A 25,091-nucleotide genomic window follows, 5' to 3' on the forward strand; every position below is an offset into this window, starting at 1 on the left:
AAACAAACAGATATGCTGATGTAGGATATCCAAGTCGATGTTAATGTCGAGGCACAAGATCTTTGATGCCGAGCTCACCACCACGGGGATGACCCACAAGTATCTCTCAGCGGGCTAGTACTAGATCCAATATCCAAGTCCAAGTCCACATCCAAATCCAAGTCCAAGTCCAAATCCAAGTTCAAAATCCAAATCCAAGTCCAAGTCCAAGTTCCAAATCTAAATCCAAATCCAAATCAAGTGCAAATTCCAAATCCAAATCTCGAATCTCAAAGATGGGTGGTGGCGGCGGAGCTGGGTGGCGGTGGCGGCTTTGGGTCAGTTGAGCTTGGCGGTGGCGGCTCTGACCGGGCTGAGCTAGGCGGCAGCCGCTCTGGGCGGTTGAGTTGGGCGGCGGCGGCTCTGGCCAGGAGCAAGGTGGCGTAGCCGGAGGTAAGGTAGATGATGAAGATGATGATCCCCACAACTTTATGCACTTGATCTAAGAGAGAGACTTAAAGTGTCTTTTTATACTTGGGGAGAGGCTCGCTTTTGTCAAAAAGCTCTAACCAAGCTTTGCTTTTGTCTTTTTTGTTTTTATATTTTAATAATTATAGAATACTACTCATCTTTTGCCAAAGCTCTTGATTTATGCTTTTCTAGCTTTAGGGCCTTTTTTTTTGGCCTTGGAGTTGCTTTTTGGAAAAGTGGCTTGTAGCTTTTTGATCCGGCTCAATCTCGTCTTTCCAATGGTGCCCTTTACTCATGGTCAACTCAATTTGACTTTTATGCTTTTCCTTGCTTTTGTCCAAAACTGTTGCTTTTTCTTGCGCAACTTCATGAACCTTGTTTTCATGCTTTCATCAATCTATTCATGTGTCCAGGCATTAGTTCCATTATGTGAAAAAGAGCTAGGAGGGCCAAATAGTTACATCCCTCCTCCTTATATCGCAGCTGTCCTCAACTACGGAGTGCAAGTGTTCCAAGCACATCCATATGTTCCATGTATATCCATGTGTTCTGAGTACATCAAGTACATCCATATGTTTCAAATATTTTCCAGTACTAGCCCTATAGGGTGAGCTTGTGCATTTGGTCTGTCCCCATATCTGTGGTGTCATCTGCTCATCTGGCAAATCTCTATGCCTTATCTTTGACCAATGTCTTTGTTTATTAATGATGACATCCTTTTCTTATAAATAGTCCTAGTCTTATCAATACCTAGATTGACATTAAGATATGTCGAGGGGGTATGCCAAGTACTCCCCTCTCTCTCTATCTTTACCTCTTGGACACTTGGTTGAATCTGTCACTCACAGCACGCCCTGCTGGGCTTACAGTGGTATTAGAGCAGAATTTCTCTTGAAGAAACTTTCTTGGGGTTATAGAGCCATGTCAAGAGCAGAGGGAGACCAAGGGCCCCATGAAGGGAACAACTATGAGGCCAATCTACGACTTCAAGATGGGAACCAAGGCCGTTGATCTATTTCTCATGAAACCGTGGCGATGACATCAGTAGAGTATTGCGATTTTCAGCATTGTAGACAATTTCTCCAAGATGAAGAATTCCTTGCTTGGAGAGCCAAGAAGGAACAGGACCAAAGAAGGGCTCGAATGTTTGAAGATTGCATCAAGGATTGAGCCACTGAAGCCGAAGGAGTAGAAGCTGCGAAAGCTTATCTTCGGGCCAAAGGAGCCACCATTGCAGAAGGATCTAGAGCTACCCGTTCTATTTCTCGAGGAGGAAACAGGTAGGCTATCCCTTATTCCACTCTGTCGGATGCAGCTTCTTTGAGACAGGTAAAGGAAAGGAAGGCAAAGGAGCCTTCATCAACTGGCAAGATGGACTTCAAACCGAGAGAGAAGAGCGTCAAGTTTGATTCTTTTCAGTGAAAGCAAGATACACAAAAAGCATTATCTTTTGTTAAGCACTTTGATACCGCTTTTGGAGGAGATGACTTCTCTGAAAAGTCAAAACTTTGCATGCACTTGAAAGATGCCGCCTTGAATTGGTGGCTAAAAGTAGTACAAGAAGGGACCGAGCAGAAGACATGGACCGACTTCAAGACTATGTTCAACAAGAAGTTCCTACCCGCAAACTTTGAAGCAGATGTGCAGAAGGAATGGGATGAGGTAAAGCAGAAAGTTGGTGAGAATGTGGCATCGTACCTTAATAAATTTTTAGCAGTTTCTTTGAAGTTTACTTCATATACTCCCATTCCACCACTAATGGAGATGCGTAAGTTTGTGAATGGATTGCAACTTAAGCTTATGCAAGCAGTTTATATGGTTGGAGTGAAAACATTGGAAGACACGCAAGACAAAGATTTGCAAGCCGAGGCCTTGTACATGCCAGCAAGACAAAGAACGACAATCGGGATCCACCTCAAAGGAAGAAGTTTAAAGACCGATCCCCATCAAGAGCCGAGTCTCAAGAGAAGAAGGATGGGAGTGGGGACAAACCCTCACTCTTTCGAAGAAGATTGTCCCTTGAGCAACGTGAAGAATATTCCAAAGAAGGGAAGTGTTCTCAGTGTGGAAAGAAGGGACACTTGGCTGCAAATTTTCTTGACAAGCTAAAGCAAGAACCTAGACAGATCGGAAGATCATTAGATTGACATTCTGCCACAAACTTTGTCAACAGGAGATTGCATTGGAGCAGTCTTGTACCATGAGGGCCATGTTGTGGCCTATGAAAGTCTTAGATGAGGATTTCTAGGATTGTATTGGAATAGATTTTAGAATGGAAATTTTATGACTTTTATTGTCATCAAGAAAGATTCTTTTATGAAGTAAACCCGTTCATGTGTAGCAAAGGACTTGAAGACCAAAAGTGTCTACTACAACTCAAGATTGGGAGAAGCTACTACAATGGCCTAGCAGAAAGAACATTAACTTTTATGTTCAAGAATGTTTGGTTTTGTCAGATGGACAAGTTAGATCCATTGAATGTTCTATGGGAGAGTATTGCTATGGATTTTATCTTTGGATTGCCAAAGTCAGGGACTGATGTTATATGGACCTTTCAGATTACCAAGAAGATCAACCATGTATGTCATCGGTTGGACCTTTCAGATCATTGGAGGATATATAATGCCTTCCATGACAGTTTATGGAAACCATGTACAGGGCTACCCCCAGAGGAGCCTGTATTGAAGGATCCACCAGGGGTGGAAGAGCTAGAATAGATTGAGTTTCATTCCACCAGGGGTGGAAGAGCTAGAATAGATTGAGTTTCACCAGGGGTGGAAGAGCTAGAATAGATTGAGTTTCATTCTGTGAGAAAAAGAGAAAAGACACTGGTGAGAAAGTTTCTCTTAGAATTCGAGAATTATTCGCTATTGGATACGAAATGGATGCTATAGAAGTACTTCAAGGACTATCTAGATATAATACGAGCTTATGAGGAAGTGGTTCGTCTAGATGTATTTGAAGTACAGATATGGATGTCGTGTGATCGACGGATTCAAGAGGAGGGATTGTATCTCTAGCCCTCTTCATTGTATATATTTTGGACTGGAATTGATCATTATTCTGCTTATAATGGTTTCTTGGACATGCTCTAGTTTGGGTGGCAATGATGTCCGATAGCCCAAGGAGCAAGATTTGTATTTGGGTGGCAATGATGCCACATGACCCATTGGAAGGCAACGATGCCAGAACGAGATTTGTATATGGGAGGCAACGATGCCATTGGACGGCAACGATGCTAGATATCTTGGACTTCAGAGTAGGGGGGTCATTGTGACCAGATGGCCGAGATGACTGTATTGGATTTCATAGTTAGGCAGTCAATGCATGGTCATCGTGAAACGCGTTTTAGGAAGCTTGAAACATGAAACCTCTAAAACATGTGAAACGTTTCAGCGTTTTAGTGAAACGCCCACTGAAACCTTCAAAGTGAAATGTCTAAATTTTTGAAACTTTGAGATTTGAAGTTTAAATATTAATGGTAGAGATGTCTTTTATACTTGTGTTATCACTTGTGGTAATGTATTATGTGAGTAAATTTTTTTATTTTTTATTTTTTCCAGAAAGAGACTTCTATTAAGTATGAGAAAAACATACAACAACCACAGCTGTAAGCCGGAAAAGAATAGAATCACCCCAATATGTAAGGTGATTTCAACCACTGAGGAGCATCATGATGCCATGTAAGACCTGTGGTACTAGAGGAAAAGAAGATGCCATGGTCCCATTCCCGCATAAATATCACATGTTTCGCTTGCGCAGAACGAGAGAGCCCCTGAATGCGAGCCCAAGTAGCCATAAGAGTGTGGATGATATCACCCCATATAGTACTAATGCACTGAGACCCAAAAATCTGGACACCCTCAATAGCCTCCGTGTGTCTAGCTCTCCAGATCTGCCATGCTGTAATACTGGCAATAATCTCCCAGTTGGTGTCAATCCTCTGTCTAGGGGGTGTATAATCAGAGTGAGGAACATCCTGCAATAAACCATGCTGGGCAATACCTTTACGAATGAAAAAAGCAGAATCTGTGTCCTCATAAAAAAGCTATGGACCGGACTGGGAGAGCAAAGCAACTGCCCCCCAAGTCACATGCACGGCTCGGCCACTCAATTTGCCCATAAGTTGGGCTACAGGAAGGTGCTACACCGAAAAGTGATCTCCACTGAGATTTTTATACCAGCAAATACCACTGAGATTTTTATGTGATCTCCATCATGCAATCTATGGCTCTCATAAGCCACGGCATGTCCCTCTTGATTAAGGATAGCTCCTATGCAATTTCTAGATGCATCACATTTCACACTAAAAGGCTTTTGCAAATCCGGAATGATCAACATTGGACCATGAGTACTTGCATCTTTCAATTTGAGGAATGCATCCCTCTCTACATTAGTCCATTTGAACACTTTGTCAAATCATGCAAAGGAGAAGCAATCCATGCAAAGTGCCGAATGAACCTGCGGTAGTAAGAGCATAATCCAAGAAAACTACGGATCTCATGCAGTGAACTCAATTCGGGCTAATTCCAAATTGCATCAATTTTTACAGGATCCATCCGCACTCCATCTTTGGACACAATATGCCCAAGATAATGTATCTCTGACAAGAAGAACTCGCTCTTCTTTGCATTTCCGAAGAGTTTATGCTTACGGAGTTCTTCAAAAACAATGGCCAAATGAGCTCTGTGCTCTTCTTCGGTCTTCGAGAAGACTAGGATGTCATCAAAGAAGATACCTGTAAATTTTCTGTACCCACGGAATATACGATCCATCATTCTATTAAATGTTGCCGGGGCATTTGTAAGACCAAAAGGCATAACAAGATACTCATAAAGCCCAAATGCTGTCTTGAAAGTAGTTTTGTGTACATCCTCAAGCACTACACACACTTGATAATACCCACTCTTGAGATCAATTCAGCTAAAGCATGCCGATCCATCCAACTTGTCAAGGATGTCATCTATGCGTGTAATTGGAAACTGATTCTCGATGGTAAGCTTATTCAAAGCTCTATAATCGACACACATACGAAAGGATCCATCCTCCTTTTGAACCAAGAGGACGGGTGAACAATATGGGAAAGAGCTTGGCTGAACCAAACCCTTCTCAAGAAGCTCATTCACCTGCTTCATGATCTCCTCTTTTTGGGATGCACTTACACGATAGACTGGCCTATTAGGTGCTACCCAGCACAAGATCAATGCGATGATCTTCCGGTCGTACGGGTGGCAACTCATTAGCAAAACAATCATTGTGCTCTTGCAAAAATTTCAGCCTATCATTACTAAGAGTGTTTACTTGTACATTATTTTCCTCAACATGGTCTCGTACAAAAATCAAGTATGCAAAAACACTCTCTTTCATTACTTTCTTAATTTGTGCATGAGATACAAGGGGAATAGTATCACCCTCTTTACCAGCATCAATTACATGCTCTTGGCCTTTATGCATGAAGGTCATCCTGTTGGTCTTGTAAGCCTTGTACGGATCAATACGTGTATGCCAAGGCTTTCCAAGCAATACATCACAACCATTCAAAGGCGCCACAAGAAAATCGCACTTTTCAAAACTTTTGTACATATGCATTTACTGATTCCCCCTCATTTTGCTTCACCCAATCCCACTTCATTGTTATTTCATTCAATGCATTGGGAGGCAAGAATTGAGCATAGAACCTCTCCTTGAACTCTTCCCATGATCTAACAGGATTCGGTGAGAGCTTCTCCGTGAGCCACCAATGGACAGCAGTGCCTTTCATGAACATGCTTACATGTCGGATCATGGATTTCTGAGTGAAATCCTCATCACTGAAAGCAATATCAAACTGGGCAATAAAAGCAAGTGCCTTTGATGCATCATATTTCCCATGATATGTGTCAAACTTCACAGATTTGTCTCCGGCTTTGAAGTCACGAGACTTTGATGCATGTGTGTGCATCTCAACATGTTTTTTCCCAATGGACAGCAGTGCCTTTCATGAACATGCTTACATGTCGGATCATGGATTTCTGAGTGAAATCCTCATCACTGAAAGCAATATCAAACTGGGCAATAAAAGCAAGTGTCTTTGATGCATCATATTTCCCATGATATGTGTCAAACTTCACAGATTTGTCTCCGGCTTTGAAGTCACGAGACTTTGATGCATGTGCGTGCATCTCAACATGTTTTCCCCCATGTTTGTCCATTGGGACAGCCCCTGTGATTGGCATCATTTTAGGACCAAAAGGTGATACATAAGGCATAGATACATGTGCCCTGTAAGCATGAGGCATGGCTGGTCCCTCAACATGCATTGATACATTTTCAGCCATAGCTTCTCCCTCACGAGTACACTCGAAGGCATGAGTGGCATGAGAGATACACGGAATACCTGCATCAACAGAAAATTGCAGCCCATGTTGCATGTGTTGTGCATGCACATTTTTGAAAAGGCAACCATCCCACATGTCTTGGAATCCCCACAGGTGCCTGAACAAGAACTTATGTCTAAGAGGATGAATCTCCATGCTATTGGAGAGGAACAATCAGTGACTTCACACTATGCAGGAATACCTTATGTAACCCGTGATGAAGGATACAATGTTTATGGCAGTGGTCAAAATGTATGTCAAATGCCATTGCCAACTAGCATAGGCATCCTCGGTACGAGCCAAGTATGCACGTGCTGCATCCCTCGGTTGCATGTGCAACTCTTGAGCAATCATTGCCTTCGCATGATCCATATAAGATTCAGCTTTCTTGGCCTTTAAACGGTTATGTACCAATGGATCCTCGCGGCGGTGGAGGTTCAATTCTTCTTGTTGTGCATGGAGAAGAGCCTGCATACGAGTAAATTCAGCCCTCAAGACTATGGACTCTTCTTCCTGCATCTTCTCTTTGCCACGGGACGGCTGTCCCACATATTCATGTTCCCTATTGTGCACCACATGAGTTTGCTCATCTTGTAAAGCATTGGAGGCATGCATTTCATTGTCCCTGCCTCTTGTGTTAGCATCTCCAACATTCATTGTATGGCTGTCCATAATGTTATAAGTGTAGAGATAGCTAGTGTTCACAGTGATCGTCTCTCACGATAGAAGTGAAAGAGAACCGTATGCTCTGATACCAATGTAACTTGGTTGAACACAATGCTAATCAATACACTTAAATACACTAAGATTTGATGGGCACTTACTCAAATACAAGAAGTAAATTGCTAAATTGACAAGAGACACACAATGAGCCGGAACGGCCGACCCCTCCCTCAAATAAAGTATATTGATCTTGGGAGAATCAAGTACATAGTGTCATGGGCATTTTTGACCAGATTTCCATACCAATGCATATGAATATAGTATTGCAAACAAGTGGTTGTCGATGTAGACTTGCAACCCACCCTACCCTCGCAAGTGCCCATGTTCCCTACCATCTGCTCTCTATTGTTCCACCAACACATGGTAGCACCAATCTGCAAGAGAGCACGTAGGACAAGAGAATACTACACAGGGTATGTGATCTTGCAATCCAGTTCCTGCTTCCATATTTAAGCATTAAAACTTACCAATTGCAAGTAGAGTCGATGACAGCAGAAGTCTTCGCGATGGAAGTCCTTGGAGTGATGAGATTTTCAATTTGTTGCATTTCTTCGCGACAAAAGTCTTTTAGAGGATGAAGGGAACCTTGGGAAAGCTTCCCCTATGGTTCAACTTGAGAAAGGAAGGCTGAAATTAGGATTTTCAGCAAAAAGACCAGAAATTACAGCAATAAAGAGAGCTGTTTTGCTGAATTTCAGTCATTAGGAGTGTGTAGGAGAGTGATTAGCATCCGGAAACACTCTTGGAAGCTTGAAAATCACCTTAGCAAGCTTGGAAATGGAGTTGGGAAGGAGAAAGTGTAGAAAATGCAGCCCAACAATCCTCATGAAGGAGGCACCTATCTCTAGAGAGAGGAGGAAGAGTGAGGTGGTGAGTTGTCCAGTGTAGGTGGCAGGCAGGTGCTTTGTGGATCAAGCTAGAGTGGACACATGGCTGGTTACTCCCTTTGTACAAAGGGAATAAGGTCTGGGCGGTGGACATTGGGTTATGTCCACCTCGGGACATCAGTGTGTGTGAACACTGGGTTGGTCATAATTTATAAGTGAGTTTTGGTTACCCAAAACTTAATGAAGTGTGTACACACTCACTTATAAATTAGTGCTAACTCCTAAGGCCAAGTTTATGACCAATACTTACCACCTATCACATTCCACATAACCATGTCAGTAGAGAGTTTCACACGCACGGTTCGCGGGCGGGCGTCCCCTTACCCGGAACTACACATTGGTCAAGGAAGCATGAAAACAGCATGCAATTTCAATTGCAAGCAAGCACATAAAGATGCTATGCAATGCAGCATTGGTATGCACAATCCCTGTTCATGAGACTATACCAAAATAGACGTGCTCTAGGCAAGTACACGAGGTACCAGACCCAATGGAACACCAATCCACCAAGCATTTCCGGGCATGTACACGGAGGCACAAGTCCCAAAGCAAAGCCAAGTCCACAGTATCACATGAGTGGCATCAATCCCCGGCATTTATAACTGCCATGGACACCAGTCCGATTTACATACATGATAAGAAAGCACGGGTGGACCAATTGGGTGGCCAAATGGTGAGACAATCCTCCCTCTTGCTTAGGCATAATAATGGTATCACAAGTCACTCTTGCCCTAGTGTGTACAGTGCCATCTATTTCTAATCAAAGGAACTTTTGAACAAGCCGACGAAGCTGATCAATGCATCCCTTATGAAACACCGAGCACGACGTGACAAACCAAGTAGTCGCCAACAACACTTGGTTAACTACCAAGGCTCTAGAGGCCAGATCAAGCTTCCTGCTACTACAATGTTGAAGTTTGCTTCTGATGATCATGAGCACGAAACTGTTGTGTAGGTGAGATGTCAATTCCAACTTGACAGCCAGGCTATCTGGTAGTGCAACCTCTCTGAATACAGGTAAACCCCGAGTCATTGATCTAAAATCCCGCTGATTTGTGCCAATTAATGGAGGCGCCTGCCGCCAAACAAAACATCTCCCAAGCAATGCGGAGACCATGGAGGCAAGCCTCCGAAGCCTCTTAAAACATAGCAGTATCACCTGCTAACTTAGAGTCCAGTAACTCATCTATGCAAGGAGGAAGCCTGAGGCCTGAGACCCTTGGGGTAACTTTGAGAAACCTGCTCATAGGCTCTGCTACTAAAAGGTAGAGTAGTGGAGCTGATGCGCATCCTTGCGTCACAGAGCGGGAGATCTAAAGGCCCTCGCCATGCACCCCATAGGTTAAAACTGTGCTGTGGGCCTCCGTATACATACATAAGACTCTTTGATCCAGTCCTGGGCGAAACCCATCTGTGCCATTCGGCCTTCCAAGAAGTCCCAATCCACTCTATCATAAGCTTTTTCAAAGTCTATCAAAAGAATTGCACCAAAAAGTGTCCAGCGAGGATCTTACCAATTTTACCACACTAGAACATATCCAATTTGTCCTCCCGCAGAAGCAACATGTAAGCCCAGTGGGACGTGCTGAGACAGGCTCAACCACATGTCCAAGAGATAAAGATATATAGAGAGAAGGGAGAGAGAGAAGGGAATATGGATCTTGCATAGGACACCACATTGAACGGGGAACAGGCCCCTTCCCCCTTTCAGGAATTTATTCAGGAACAATCCATGGGCACGTTGCCCAGGATCAATACAATCAATGAATACAAAACAGACAAATATGCCAATGTGGGATATCCAAGTCGATGTCGATGTCATTGTCGAGGCACGAGATCTCTGATGTCGTGCACACCATGGGGATGACCCACAAATATCTCTCATCGGGCTAGTACCAAATCCAATATCCAAATCCAAATCCAAATCCAATGAATCCAAGTCCAAGTTCCAAGTCCAAATCAAATCCAAAACCAAGTCCAAGTCTATATGTCTAAGTTCCATGTTCATGTCGAAGTTCCATGCCCAAGCTCTATGTCCAAGTTCTCCATGTCTATGCTCCATGTCCAAGCTCTATGTTCCATATCCAAGCTCTATGTCCAAGTTCAAATCCAAGTTCAAGTAGTCCAAGTTCCCATGAGTAATCTCCACAACTCCTACAACCTTGTCGATGAAGAAAACCATGGAAAACTCTTTCTGGCAAGAAAACTAATATGAAACCTGTTCTAATGGTTTTTGGGCGATAAAAACATCCAAAAAGCAAATTTTGGGGTTTATGGAGCAGTTTTAGGGTTTCTGAAATTTTTGTCCGGACAGCTCCATACACGTGTCCATATCACCCATGGATATGGCGAAGAAGAAGCTCTCCATGATCATAATGATGCGCACACACTCCACGATATCCTTCATGATGCTACAAGAGAGGTTAAAGCCTTTTTATACTTGAAAAGGGCTCTTGTTTTTGCCAAAAGCTTGTCCATGCTTTTGCTTTGCCTTTTTATGCTTTGCTTTTTCCTTTTTGCCTTTGCTTTTGCTCTTTTTACTTTTATTGATAAAATATTACTCAACTTTTGGTGCTTTGCTTTTCTAGCTTTAAGGCCTAAGCTTTTTGGCCTTAGAGCTGCTTTTTGAGAAAGAGCCTTTTAGCTTTTTGATCCGGCTCAGTCTCCTCTTTCCAATGGTGTCCTTGGCTCGCGGTCAACCCTGTTTGACTTTTTGCTTTTTCTTGCTTTTTGACTAAGAATGGTGCTTTTTCTTGATCAAACCTTACGCATGTCTTGTTCCACTTGTCTTGTGTCCGGGCATGGGTTTCATCATGTGAAATAGAGCTAGGAGGACCAAACAGCTACACATCACATCCATACGTCCACATGTAATAATAGGGTGGAGCTGATCCTTAACAAGGCGCTTCCTCCTACTACACGTGCGAAGCCTCCCTAAACCCTGCACATTCAATGAGATAATCCTCATGGTAAAGAGAGGGTTTTGATTCTGGACCTAAGCAAATGCTTGGCGAGAGTCCAGACCCGCGTCTCGTAATGCTGTAGAAGGCGGATCCTTGGAGCAAAGTCCACTGTGAGCATGTTCACTTTGTCCTCGACTCTGCACAGTCTTTGCATACGTGCGCAATGCATGAGTGCATTGTGGGACACCGTGATCTAAATCGTGCTGTGTAATCCCAGTGGGGCGTGAAGTGACAGACTCAACCATGTGTCCAAAAGATAAAGACATATATAGAGAGGGGAGAGATAGAAGGGAATAGGGATCTTGCACAGTACACGACATTGAGCGGGGAACAAGCCCCGACCCCTTTTAGGAATTTATTCAGGAACAATCCATGGGCATGCTTGCCAGGATCAATACAATCAATGAATACAAAACAAACAGATATGCCAATGTAGGATATCCAAGTCGATGTCGATGTTGAGGCACAAGATCTCTAATGCTGAGCACACCACGAGGATGACCCACAAGTATCTCTCACTGGGTTAGTACCAAATCTAATATCCAAATCCAATGAATCCAAACCAAATCCAAGTCCAAAACCAAGTCCAGATCTAAGTCCAAATCCAAGTCCAGATCCAAGTCCAAGTCCAGATCCAAGTCCAAATCCAAGTCCAGATCTAAGTCCAAATCCAAGTCCAAGTCCAGATCTAAGTCCAAATCCAAGTCCACGTCCAGATCTAAGTCCAAATCCAAGTCCAAGTCCAGATCTAAGTCCAAGTCCAAATCAAGTCCAAGTACAAGTCCAACATCTAAGTTCCATGTTTCATACCCAAACTTCATGCTCAAGCTATATATCCAAGTTCCATGCTTCATGCCCAAGCTTTATATCTAAGTTCCATGTGTAAGTTTCATGCTTCATGCCCAAGCTTTATGCCCAAGCTATATATCCAAGTTCCATGTTTATGTCCAAGTTCAAGCATCCAAAGCTGGGCGGCTCTGGAGTGGTTGAGCTGGGCGGCGGCTATTCTGAGGTGGCTGAGCTGGGTGGCGGTAGCTCTAAGGTGGCTGAGCTGGGCGGTGGCGGCTCTGGGGTGGCTGAGCTGAGCGGTGGCGGCGGTGGGTGGATGAAGATGAGGGTCTCCTTGCTCTCCACAAGCTTGATGCCCAAAACAAGAGGGCTCTAGCTTCTTTTATACTTGGGGAGGGCCCTGCTTTTTGCGAAAAAGCCATCATGCTTTTGCTTTGCCTTTCTATGCTTTGCTTTTCCCTTTTTGCCTTTGCTTTTGCTCTTTTTACTTTTATTAATAAAATATTACTCAACTTTTGGTGCTTTGCTTTTCTGGCTTTAAGGCCTTGCTTTTTTGGCCTTAGAGCTGCTTTTTGAGAAAGCGTCTTTTAGCTTTTTGATCTGGCTCAGTTTCCTCTTTCCAATGGTGTCCTTGGCTTGTGGTCAACCCTGTTTGACTTTTTGCTTTTTCTTGCTTTTTGACCAAAAATGGTGCTTTTTCTTAATCAAACCTTATGGGCCCTGTCCCCATGTCTTCTTCCACCTGTCTGGTGTTCGGACATGGGTCTCATTATGTGAAATAGAGCTAGGAGGGCCAAACAGTTACATTCCCTACCTCTTATATTGCAGTTGTTCTCAATTGCGGACTGCAAGTGTTCCAAGCACATCCATATGTCCTTGGTATATCGATATGTTCTTGGTACATCCATATGTTTCAAGGTACATCAAGTATATCCATATATTTCAAGGTACATCAAGTACGTCCATATGTTTCAAGGTACATCAAGTACATCCATATGTTTCAAGGTACTAGCTCCATCTGGTGAGCTTGTGCATTTGGTCTTCCCCCATATCCGTGGTGGCATCTGCTCATCTGGCAACATCTCAATGCCTTTTCTTTGACGGATGTCCTTGTTCTTGATGGTACATCTTCATGGTCTGTCATATGTGTTAGATATAATAAATGCATACTTACCTCCTGCAAAAACTAGACACAAGCTAGTTAACAAACAAGTATGCATCATTTGCGTCTACTCGGTATTCCAAGTACTGGCGAGGTAGGCTGGAGCCCAATGGACTATCACATGCCATAAATCCAAGCATTGTCCATACATCAAAAACAACACACAAAATCAAAGAAATTCAAATATACAACAGTCTGCAATGCACAAGTAATGATCCTCCTGTTCATGGATTGTCTTGTCTGGTTTCATCGAAACCATGTTGAGCCATCTGGCCACTAGGACCGCTCAGACTATCCTCAAGGCCATCTGGTCACTAGGACCGCCTGAGAGTTTATCAATAGTCATCTGGGCCATCTAGTCACATTGACCGCCCGACTGTGAAATCCAATACAGTCATCTGGGCCATCTGGTCGCAATGACCGCTCGACTACGAAATCCAATACAATCGTCATCTGGGCTATCTGGTTGCAATGACCGCCCGACTGCGAAATCCAATGCAGTCATCTGGGCCATCTGGTCGCAATGACCGCCTGACTGCAAAATGCAATACAGTCAACTTGGCCATCTGATCGCAATGACCGCCCGACTGCGAAATCCAAGATATCTGGCATCTTTGCCATCCAATGGGTCATCTGGCATCATTGCCTCTCCCATATACAAATCTTGCTCCTTGGGCTATCCGGCATTGTTGCCGTCCAATGGGTCATCTGGCATCGTTGCCTCCCATATACAAATCTTGCTTCTTAGGCTATTTGGCATCGTTGCCGTCCAATGAGTCATCTGGCATCGTTGCCTCTCATATACAAATCTTGCTTCTTGGGCTATCCGGCATCGTTGCCACCCCGTGGAGCATGTCTAAGTAACCATTATAAGCAGCTATGCTGCGGAGAGAGCTTCGCGACCTTCTGCAAGGCAGCCTTGTTGGCGTGCCTGCCAAGATCGTCAGCGTAGATTTTTTGGGACGTGGCTACTACAAGGTGGATTTCGAGTCCCCCCAGGCAGCTCAGATGGTGCTGGCTCGGAGCCCCATTGCCCTCCGCTCATCCCGGGCGTTCCTGGCGCGATGGACTCATGGTTTCGACCCCGCTTCTGACCCGCTAGCAGGCGCGACAGGTTTCCCCATCACTATCTGCTTTCCTGGACTCCGTAGGGAGTACTTGCCCCTCTTGTCATCCATTAGCAAGGCGTTCGGGCAGGTGGTGGAGACGCCTCAGACAGCGGCTTCAGTGATTGCTCGGGCAGCAGGACTCCCGGCCATTCGTGTTGTGGTTCCGTCACCGGAGTCCCTCCCGAAGACGATCCTCCTCCCTTGTCTTTCTGGAGGACATCTGATACAGCGCGTGGAGTATTCGGGCCTCCCCGGCCAGTGTTACACATGTCGGGAGATGGGCCATCTCGCACGCGCCTGTCCCCGCAAGGGGGTTCATCCTTCACGCTATGCCGCCTCTGGACCCCCTGCAGGAGACCCGAGGGGTGGCCATCCACCTCAGAGACCGGACATCCCTGGCTCGCCACAGCAGGCGCCATTATCTGACGAGCAGGCCCCGGCGGAGGATGCCGCGCAGACCCAGGAGGCTGGCAGATGGCAGGAGGTTCGCCGGCGGAAACGCCCGGCCCGCAGGGACCGTCGCCTCGCAGACGCCAGCAGGCAGCACAGGCTGGCGGACAGGCGACTCCGGTTGGCGTACAGGCACCTACCCGCACTTATGCTCCAGTCAGGGATAGGCGGCCAGCAGGTCCCACCCCGATGGACGAGGATTCAGACTCAGTGCCCGTTGAGGCCGCTGGTGGAGCCTCCCACGTGGAGACCCCGCTCCCGCCTCCCCCTGCGGCTCCTTGGAGCAGATTCCTGAGGATCCCGGGCCACACTCTGCGACCCCCGGCTCCCCTTCCCCTCACCCGGAGAGCACTCCTTCCACCCCCCCCTCTCCCCCCCCAGCCCCCCCCTCCCGCCTCCCCCGGCGGCCCCCCCTGACACCTATCCTCTGGCAGATGCCTCTCCATCCTCTCCTCGCTCTCCCCCCTCCTCGCCGCGAGCCCCCATCCCTCCCTCGGCCTCTCCAGGATACTTCACCAGACCACCCACTGCCCCGGGGCAGCGCAGCTGGGTAGGCCAGAGTTCAGTCCAGCGGCTGTTCCACCGCCACTCCGGGCCGGTTGAGATGGCGATCCTAGCTTCGCCCGCCCCACAGAGTTCTCTCCAGCCTCCCCTGGGGGGCCCCCGCGAGTGATGGGGCTACCAGTGGATTACGGTTTTTTCAGGTGCCTCCAGCTGGATGCTGGCCCGTTCGAGACACTGGTCGCGCCCTTGCGAGTTTGCGTGGTGTGCCATCCCTCTCGTTCTCCTTCAGTGGTGAGCAGCATGGTGGCTTTCTCCTTTCCTCTCAGTGTTGCCCCAGACACAGCATGGGATTGCAACTCTGTAGAGGAAGTTTTGCGTGATCAGATACTGGAGTTTTCTCACCACTTCAGTGACTTGGGGCTCACGGACCTATTGCAGACCCGATTACACTCAGCCCGCATGAGCTTGTTTGGTATAGGAGACTGGCGGGCGGATCCGGTCCACACCTCAGTTGAGGCGGTGCTACTGATTCTCCTCCATGCCGCCCCGAGGGTGCAACCTACCTTTAGATACATATATGCAGAGGATTGGTCTCACGCCTATGCCCTGGACAGGGCGAAGGCGGAGTGGGGCTGGACACAGAGACAGGTCACCCTCTTTTTGGAGAGACTCCGCACCCGGACAGACTGTGACTATTCTCCCTCCAAGCCGGCGCCCAAGACTCACAGAGTGGAGGGCAGATCATCCGGGCTGGCTGAGAGGGGTGAGCCAGTGGTGGCGGTTGCTTCACTTGCCATAGCTCATCCATGAGGATCCTCTCATGGAACATCCAGGGTCTCGGTGGACATCGCTGCTACATTGGTCGGGGCAGACTTCGCCAGGAGATCCAGAGGGATCTCGTTGGAGGACCCATAGATATCCTTTTCATCCAGGAGCACCACCTTTCTGCCGGGCGTACCCGCACCTGCGGGAAGATCTTGCCAGGCAGGAGTCACACTTTTTGGTCACCGGCATATGGCTCCCAGGGGAACCAGGGTGGAGTATGCATCTCAGTCAGCGAGCAGCTTCTATCCGAGGTTGTGGACTCTGGCACTCTGGTCCAGGGTCGAGCGCAGTGGATCATCCTTCGGGTTGGGGAAGACCGCATTGGCTTCCTCAACTTCTACGCCCCTAATGGGGCGACCGGGAGAGCCGAGTTCTGGAGCACCATTAGGCAGTCTCTCCCCTTGGCAGACCACTGGTGCCTCGGAGGGGATTGCAACATGATGGAGGATGCTGAGGACAGGATGGGGGGCAGCCATGAGACCATTCATGGGCCGGAGCTCGCTGCCTGGGAGGAACTAGTGCTACAGGTGAGAGGCCAGGATCCGTGGACTCTCCCGGAGTTTGGCAGGTTGCAGGGGAGTCTATCTTTCTCGCGCTCGGATAGACGGGCCACAGGAGTTAACCTTTCCCGCATCGATAGGTTTTACATTGATGAGTGGGCTTGTGATAGAGGTGGCACTGTGGGCATACTTGCAGGCTCCTCGTTTTCAGACCACTTTCCAGTGCTTCTCCAGATCGAGGACCCTACGAGAGGAGAGTGGGGCCAGAGCGTCCGGATTCCAGATTGTCTCATAGAGGAGCCCGAGATTGCGATCAGAGTTGAGCAGGTCTGGCAGGAGCTGTAGTTCAGGAGAGGATAGGCAGCCAGCGATCTTGCCAGTGGCTTGCAGGAGATCAGTCGGATGCTCAGATAGGCTGCCTTGGACCGTCTGGAGGCCTTCAGAGAGCAGGAGAGGAGCCTACGGAGGAGTCTAGCGTCCCTCCAGAGACTCCAGGAGAGGGATCCTACGAGCCCTTGGATCTCAGAGCAGATGGAGTCAGCTCGCACTGAGATCAGATCCATCGAGGAGAGGAGGGTGGAGTTCCGATTCCATGCTCGGGCTTCTTTTTGGACACAGGCTGGAGACAGAGTGACTCGAGATTTCTTTGAGGCGACAGGGCCTCGCTTCAGACGAGAGGGTCTCAGGCGTCTTCGGCAGGCTGATGGCCAGGTTGTGGTGGATCCCCCCAGGGTTCGGGCGATAGCCACAGATTTTTACAGGGATCTTCTCTCTGCTGAGCCAGCAGATGACAGGGTGAGAGAGGCTCAGGAGGCAGTCTGGAGCTTCACGAGACCGGTTGTGCCGGCCCATTTGCAGCACTCCCTTGTCTCCCCCTTCTCGGATACGGAACTGGAGGAGGCTCTTCAGGCATTACCTCGGGGCAAATGCCCAGGAGAGGACGGTCTCTCAGTGGCTTTCTTCCAAAGGTACTGGGGCCTCTTACATAGGGGCTTCAGATTGGCATTCCAGGAGATTATGGAGTCGAGAGTCATGCCGGACAGCATGGCAGAGGGGTTGATCCACTTGATCCCCAAAGAGGGAGGAGACACACTGGAGATTAGACAGTGGAGACCGATCACCTTGCTAGGCACGGCCTACAAGGTCCTAGCTAAGGCGATCAGCAGGCGGCTTCAGCCTCACCTTCCGGACATCATCCACTCCACGCAAACAGGCTTCATCCAGGATAGGAGCATTCTGGATAACATTTTCTCTTTCTGGGAGGCTACAGCTTTGGCTAGATTTCGGCAGGAGGATCTGGCAGTGCTCCTTCTCGACTTCGAGAAGGCATATGATCGGGTGGACTGGGCCTTCTTGGAAGGCACTATGGACAGGATGGGCTTCCCCCCTCAGTGGATCCGTGGGGTCTCTGCACTCTACACATCGGCTCATAGCCAGGTGCTGATACAGGGCGTGCGCGGAGAGAGGTTCCAGCTCTCGCGCTCGGTGCGGCAGGGGTGCCCCTTGGCGCCCTTTCTTTTTCTTTTTGTGGCGAAGGCCATGAGCACTTTTTTGACGGCACAGGATACAGGTTTGCGGGGCCTCAAGCTTCCCATCCGCACCTTGGAGGAGCTCCTAGACTCGGAGTTTGCGGATGACACTGCTGTCTATCTTCAGGGAGGTGAGGAGAACCTCCGCCGCTTCGTCTTAGCCATGGACAGGTTTTGCAGAGCTTCGGGCGCTTTGATCAACTGGCACAAGTCGTGTGGGTTGTGGGTCAGTTCTATGCCCCCCCCGACTTGGAGGCCAGTTGATGGTTTTCAGTGGCTGCCCCCCGGCACTACAGTGCGTTATTTGGGATGCTATGTGGGCATTGACATATCTCCGGAGCAGCAGATAGCCCCCCTTCTTCTGAGCATTCGGAAGAAGCTTCTGTATTGGAGTACCGCTCGTTTATCTCTGGCTGGCCGAGTAGTTGTGGCCAACCAGGTTCTGCTTGCTACCATGTGGTACATCACTTCTTGCTGGGCCTTCTCTCGGGCGTGCATTGGCCAGGTGTGCAGAGGCTCATCAGGAACTTTCTTTGGTCCGGTGGCGACGGGCGGCCCGCCAAGGCCAAGGTGGCATGGGCTGTGATCACTCAGCCGAGGGAGAGAGGCGGCCTGGGCATTGTTGATCCTATTTGCCAAAGCCGAGCTTTGCTTGGCAAGTTGGTAGTTCGTGGCCTCCTGCCAGGCGCTGAGCCGTGGAAGGAGTTTCTTGTTTCCAGGATGCTCAGCCGCACTCCTTCTCTTAGCGGCCCCTGGACCCCCAGCATCAGGTGGATCTTTACAGAGCAGCGATCCAGAGGAGTGGGCCTTGGCTTCGAGGAGCGTTTTGCAGCTAGCCTTCTGAGGGCCTGGGCGCATCTGAGGCCGTCACTCTTCCAGACTCCCCCGGGCACCGATGAGGAGCGCCTGAGGCAGCCATTGATCTGGAACCCCTTGATTCGACTTCCCAGTGGCCATATGGTTGGATCGCGGTCTCACGTGTCGTGGGGCCCGTTGAGCTCCGGCCCAGCCCAGTCCCTAGACGACTGGATATGTTTTCAGCAGCTGCCTCTAGAGGCTCAGGAGAGGAGACTCAGTGGGATGAGGGGCAGAGAGTTGATGAGACAGGACATTGAGGCGGCCATCCCCCGGGAGTGGCGGACCCCAGTACAAGACCCTCCACCTCCACAGTGGATGGGTGTCTTTACTCGGCATGAGATCCTTCTAGCGGTCTGCGGCACAGCGGAGAGAGTCGCCCCACTCACTTTTGAGGTGGGAGAGGGTGGCCAGCTTCAGAGGACACGACTAGATTTGGATGGGCTCCAGGGTTGTATTCTTCAAAGGGTGCGGGTGGTCGGCTTTCATCAGAGACAGTGGCATGTAGACCCCTCACCGGCCTCGATAGGGGAGGACTGTTCTTGGAGATTATGGGCTTGGGACAGCAGGCCTCTTATTCGCCTTCAGTGGGATCCAGGTGAGTGGTTTTGGTGAGATCCCTACTCGGCCCCTACCAGCCCAGGCATCCCCTTTTTTCAGTACACAGCGAGGCTGGGGCGGCGGATTCAGAGGCACAGGATAGCGAGCACCCCGGCGGCGGCCGAGCATTGGCGGCGACAGGGGCTCTCCCCCGCCTTTCTTAGGGACTTCTGGTAGCGCCTTTGGGCCAGCTTCCGGCCCCAGAAGTTGACGCTTTTTCTCTGGCTCACAGCGCATAGAGGACTGGCTGTGGGGGCTTGGCTAGCTTTTGGCAGACACCCAGCGTCCTGCCCTCGGTGCGGCCATGCACAGGAGTCGCAGCGGCACTGCTTATGGGATTGCCCACATGCACAGCAGGTCTGGCAACGCGCTCTCAGGATGGTTTTTGCAGGCTCACCAGGTGAGATGCTGGTGACGTGGGGTGCGGTGGCTTGGGCCACGGACAGCGGCCCGGCCCTTGGATATGAGGACGTCCCTGGCAGTGCGACCATCCAGGTCTCTGACAGGGCGATGGCGGTGGTTTCGACACCAGACTTCTCTTCGGCAGCCCCTCAGGAGGGGGTCGGGCACAGATGGGAGATGATCAGCAGCATGACGGCTTGGCACATATGGAGAGCTCGATGCAGGGAGGCCATTGACCGCCAGGCGACTCCACCGGCGGAGGTCATACAGGCCCTCTGGGTGGACATCATTCACACCTTGAGAGGACACTGGGGGAAACTCCAGGGCGACTCGGATCGCATGAGAGGGCGCCGCAAGGCTTTCCTCCGCACTTGGCAGCCTGGCCCTTTCCTCACCGCGAGGGGCGAGGATGTCACTTGGCACTACAGACCTCCAGTTTTGCTTTTCTCACCTCCCACATGTACTACTAGGTAGCCCCCCCCAGAGAGCGGCCAGCCACGGGGGTGGAGCTCAGGTGTTCACTGTGTTTTTTATCCCTCCTTGCGAGGTGAGCTTTGTAGCCTTATGGCGTTTTCTCATTAACTAATAGAAGGATCGTTTTTCCCCAAAAAAAAAAAAAAAGGATATCCAAGTCGATGTCGAGGTCGAGGCACGAGCTTTGTGATGCCGAGCACACCGTGTGAGGATGATCCACAAATATCTCTCACCGGGCTAGTACCAAATGTAATATCCAAATCCAAATCCAAATCCAATGAATCCAAGTCCAATGAACCCAAATCCAAATAGTCCAAGTCCAAGTCCAAGTCCAAGTCCAGATCCAAGTCAAAGTCTAGATCCAAGTCCAGATCAAGTCCAAGTCCAAGTCTAGATCCAACTCCAAATCCAAGTCCAAGTCCAAGTCCAAGTCCAAGTCCAAGTCCAAGTCCAATGTATAAGTTCCATGTTTCTTACCGAAACTTCATGCCCAAGCTATATATCCAAGTTCCATGTGTAAGTTCCATGCTTCATGCCCAAGCTTTATGCCCAAGTTATATATCCAAGTTCCATGCTTCATGCCCAAGCTATATATCCAAGTTCCATGCTTCATGCCCAAGCTATATACCCAAGTTCCATGGTCATGTCCAAGCTTCATGCCCAAGTTCAAGCTTCCAAAGATGGGCCGCGGCCGAGCGGAGCTCGGCGGCGGCGGCGGCGGCGGCGGCTTTGGGCTAAGAGAATCGAGAATCGAGAAGTCATAAAAATCAAAGAAAGAGGAAGAAATTAGAACTATCGCTTACCGTTGAGCAGTCATCATGGAGCACTGAGCAACATGGTCTTTCATTTGCATAAACAAATGAAAGACCAGCCCCAAAGTTGAGCCCTCCATGTCTGTAAGTCGGAGAAGGACATACACGGGCTTAAGTGCAACTGAAAGGCTATGAACTTGCTGCCAAAAATCATCATCCAGGATCCGCCTCTGCAAGTATTTTGTACGCTCATCCTCTGAATGATGCATCTGTCGCCACCTTGGATCCACAACTGTTGATGATAGTGAATCTCTTATCTTGTAGAGCCTATCCAAGACCAAGAACATGTAGGCAAACCTGGTCTTGGATGGTCTCACCATATCCAAAGGGCTATGGCTCCGAAAGATGGCAAGAGCCTGATGCTTCTTGCGGAAGAAGGTGGTGATCTTTACAGCATCTGCAACAATGGGCTGCACCCAAACAAGCTTCCCAATGTCTTCCATAAGTAAATCAAGACAATGGGCAGCACATGGAGTCCACACTATATGTGGAAACTCTGCCTCGACCATTTGACCCATTGCCTTGCAGTTAGAGGCGTTGTCGGTCACCACCTGCACAACATTGTCCTCCCCAACCTCAAGGATAGCCTGTCGAATGTGGCCATAAATGAACTCCCCTGTGATCCTGTCGCCTGCTCTCCCTGCATCCACGGCACACAAGAAATAGGTGCCCAAGCAAGATGACACAAGGATATTGATTATGTGCCTCTTGCGAATGTCTGCCCACCCATCTGAAATAATAGTGCATCCAAACTCCTGCCAACCTGCTTTCACAGGTGTGAGCGCCTTGTCTATCAAGGCCTTCTGCTCATCCAACATGGATGTACGCATCTTCGTATACTGAAGACCTGTCCATGTCTCAGTAGGCCCTACCTGCGCAATTGCTTTCACCATTCTTTTCCATTGGTCTGTCCTTAACACATTGAAGGATATATTACACTCAATAAGAGTACGACAAATCTCCATTTCTGCCACCCTTTGCCGCTCCTTTACCCAAGCTTGTGATGAGATACAAGAACGCAGAGTGGATTGCTTTGATGCCTCCCTTGTACCTCTCGCATCTTGTGGCAGGAGGTCCTATCATCAGCAATACGTGCCCTCTTCCTGCCTGTGGTGGATTGGGCTGAAGCCGAAAGACTTTCACCCTCATCTACTGTACCTGAACCTGTAACATCTCCAATAAAAGCATCATGGAGAGCATCTTGCGTACTTTCACCACCTCTAACACTGCTTGCACCACCCATTGCAGGACAATTCTCCGCAATCAATTGGTCCCTCACAGCTTGTGGTATTTTATCACATGGACCACATTGATTGGTGCACCCGATACCTGTCATGTGCTTGATGACGCGAGTTATGGTGCTAGTGTACTGCTCCCCGCAATACTTGCATGCCCATAGCCGAGTACCTGACCCTTGCTGAGAAGGGGTGTTAACAACCCTCAGGACATTGGTGTGGATTGCCCAGTTCGGGTTAGTCTTGCGCGGCATGATGAAGCCTGGGCGTGAGAGAGAGCGAAGAAGAGCGAAGAAGTTACTCTGCAGAGTTTTGCAGGTACACACGATTGTGCAAGTATTCACAAATGCCCAAAATTTGGTCGCTTATCCACAAGCGCATGGTCGCCACACGCGTTTCGCCACGCCACGCCATTTATTATTTTTTTAGAAGTTTCCGTACGGATCCGTACAGTACGGTATTGTACCGTACCGTACGGCTGTACCGTACTGTACGGATCCGTACGTATGTACGGAATCAACCTTGCGGGTGGATGAAGATGAGGGCCTCCTTGCTCTCCACAAGCTTGATACCCAAAACAAGAGGGCTCTAGCTTCTTTTATACTTGGGAAGGGCCCTACTTTTTGCGAAAAAGCCATCATGCTTTTGCTTTGCCTCTCTATGCTTTGCTTTTCCCTTTTTGCCTTTGCTTTTGCTCTTTTTACTTTTATTAATAAAATATTACTCAACTTTTGGTGTTTTGCTTTTCTGGCTTTAAGGCCTTGCTTTTTTGGCCTTAGAGCTACTTTTTGAGAAAGCGCCTTTTAGCCTTTTGGTCCGGCTCAGTCTCCTCTTTCCAATGGTGCCCTTGGCTTGCGGTCAATGACCAAGAATGGTGCTTTTTCTTAATAAAACCTTATGGACCCTGTCCCCATGTCTCTTCCACATGTCTGGTGTTCAGGCATGGGTTTCATCATGTGAAATAGAGCTAGGAGGGCCAAACAATTACATGCTGTACATCTCATAAGATGGCAACATGTCCTGTGTATCCATACCAAGTGCATCATGTGTATTGTCCATCCCAAGCAAGGACTCAAAATAGTCATTTTGCCTTGATGTAAGAGCCTTCTATGAGGACGACTCTGCAAACTCATCACTCTGACCCAATACATCATCCTGTGTACATTGTGTTTGGGGAGGGCCCTTGTGCGCTAGTATTTCCACCTGGAGGGCAGCTGTGAGACATGACCCGCCACTCCTAGCGAAAGTTTGGCTGAGGCGGAGCAATAGGCTATAACACCTCTCAGCCCAGCTCCTGCTCTAGCATGTGGTCTGGGTATGGTGGGTGGATCGGCCCTCGGCTTTTGGATCTCACTAAGGACTCCCTGTGTCTGCGAAGCTCTAGAACAAAAAGTCCCAGGCATCTCTAATCCGGGAAGTTGTCATGGCCCTGTGAAAATGGAACAGTACAAGTGTGGGCGTGGTGGTTGCTGAGTCAAAATATCAAATGATTCACATGTGGGGTGCCCGGACAGAGATAATGATGTGTGGACATCCCTAGGTGTGAAGGGGGGAACTAGAACATTAATATTTTAATGTTTTATGAATGGTTGCCCCTAGGGAACTTTAATAACAATTAAAGTTGGGGCCCTAGGATTAATATGGGGAGGGGGCAACTCCACTTAGTGGCCCCTAGGGAACTTTAATAACAATTAAAGTTGGGGCCCTAGGATTAATATGGGGAGGGGGCAACTCCACTTTTGGAGTGCATGCCTCTCTCTCTTCTTTCTCTCTCTTCTTTTTGGAAAAGCGTGTAGCATACGTGCTGGTGGGAAGCGTGGAAAAGCAGGAGGGAACTAGTCAGCTGCTGCCTGCAGAATTTTGGGCTGCTGATTATCTGTGCAAACCAGCCGTGCAGCTCTGTACGGACAGGCTGCTTCTGCAGGTACACCTTCTGGTATAGGCTGCACATAGGTGTTGCTGCGGGTACATCTGCTGGTATAGGCTGCGCACAGGTACAGAACTGCTGCTGGAGGTTCTGTTGACTGTACGGACAGAACAGAAGCTGGCGGCGCTGGACAGTACAGGTGCTAGCGGCGCTGGACAGATCTGGTAGTACAGGCGGCGCTGAACTGGCTGAGCAAGTACAGTCGGGTACAGGGAGTGGTTGCAGGCGGCGCATGCAAGTACAGTGACACGTGGCAAGTACGGACTGGTACAGTGCAGTTTTTCAGGTCTGTACAGTCAGATACAACACTAAGGTGGATGCAGAGAGGAAGATATAGACAGGTACACCCACACGTGTGAAGCAGAGTTGTTGAAACAAGTGTGCAAGTACAGACTGGTACAATCACTTCCTCCAGTGCAGATCCACGAGCTGATTTTGGTAAGCTCTGAATTTGTTCATCTATCTCTCTTTCTATTGCCTTATGTCTGTTGCAACTTTGAGCTATTTGGCCCCTTGTGAGATGAGGGGGTATGGCAGAT

At 48.6% G+C, this 25,091-nt stretch overlaps 1 protein-coding gene and 1 pseudogene across 5 annotated transcripts in view; one reads left to right on the top strand and one right to left on the bottom strand.

Moving 5' to 3' along the window:
• LOC147623106 (uncharacterized) overlaps positions 1-25,091 on the top strand; it is a 203,787-nt gene that overhangs the window by 103,192 nt on the left and 75,504 nt on the right. The gene's annotated exons all lie outside the window — the stretch shown is intronic.
• On the bottom strand, positions 21,378-23,132 carry LOC147623107 (uncharacterized; annotated as a pseudogene).

The sequence above is a fragment of the Cibotium barometz genome, chromosome 27 (assembly GCF_041138505.1).
Source record: "Cibotium barometz isolate CiBa-2024 chromosome 27, ASM4113850v1, whole genome shotgun sequence".
NCBI classification, from domain to species: Eukaryota; Viridiplantae; Streptophyta; class Polypodiopsida; order Cyatheales; family Cibotiaceae; genus Cibotium; species Cibotium barometz.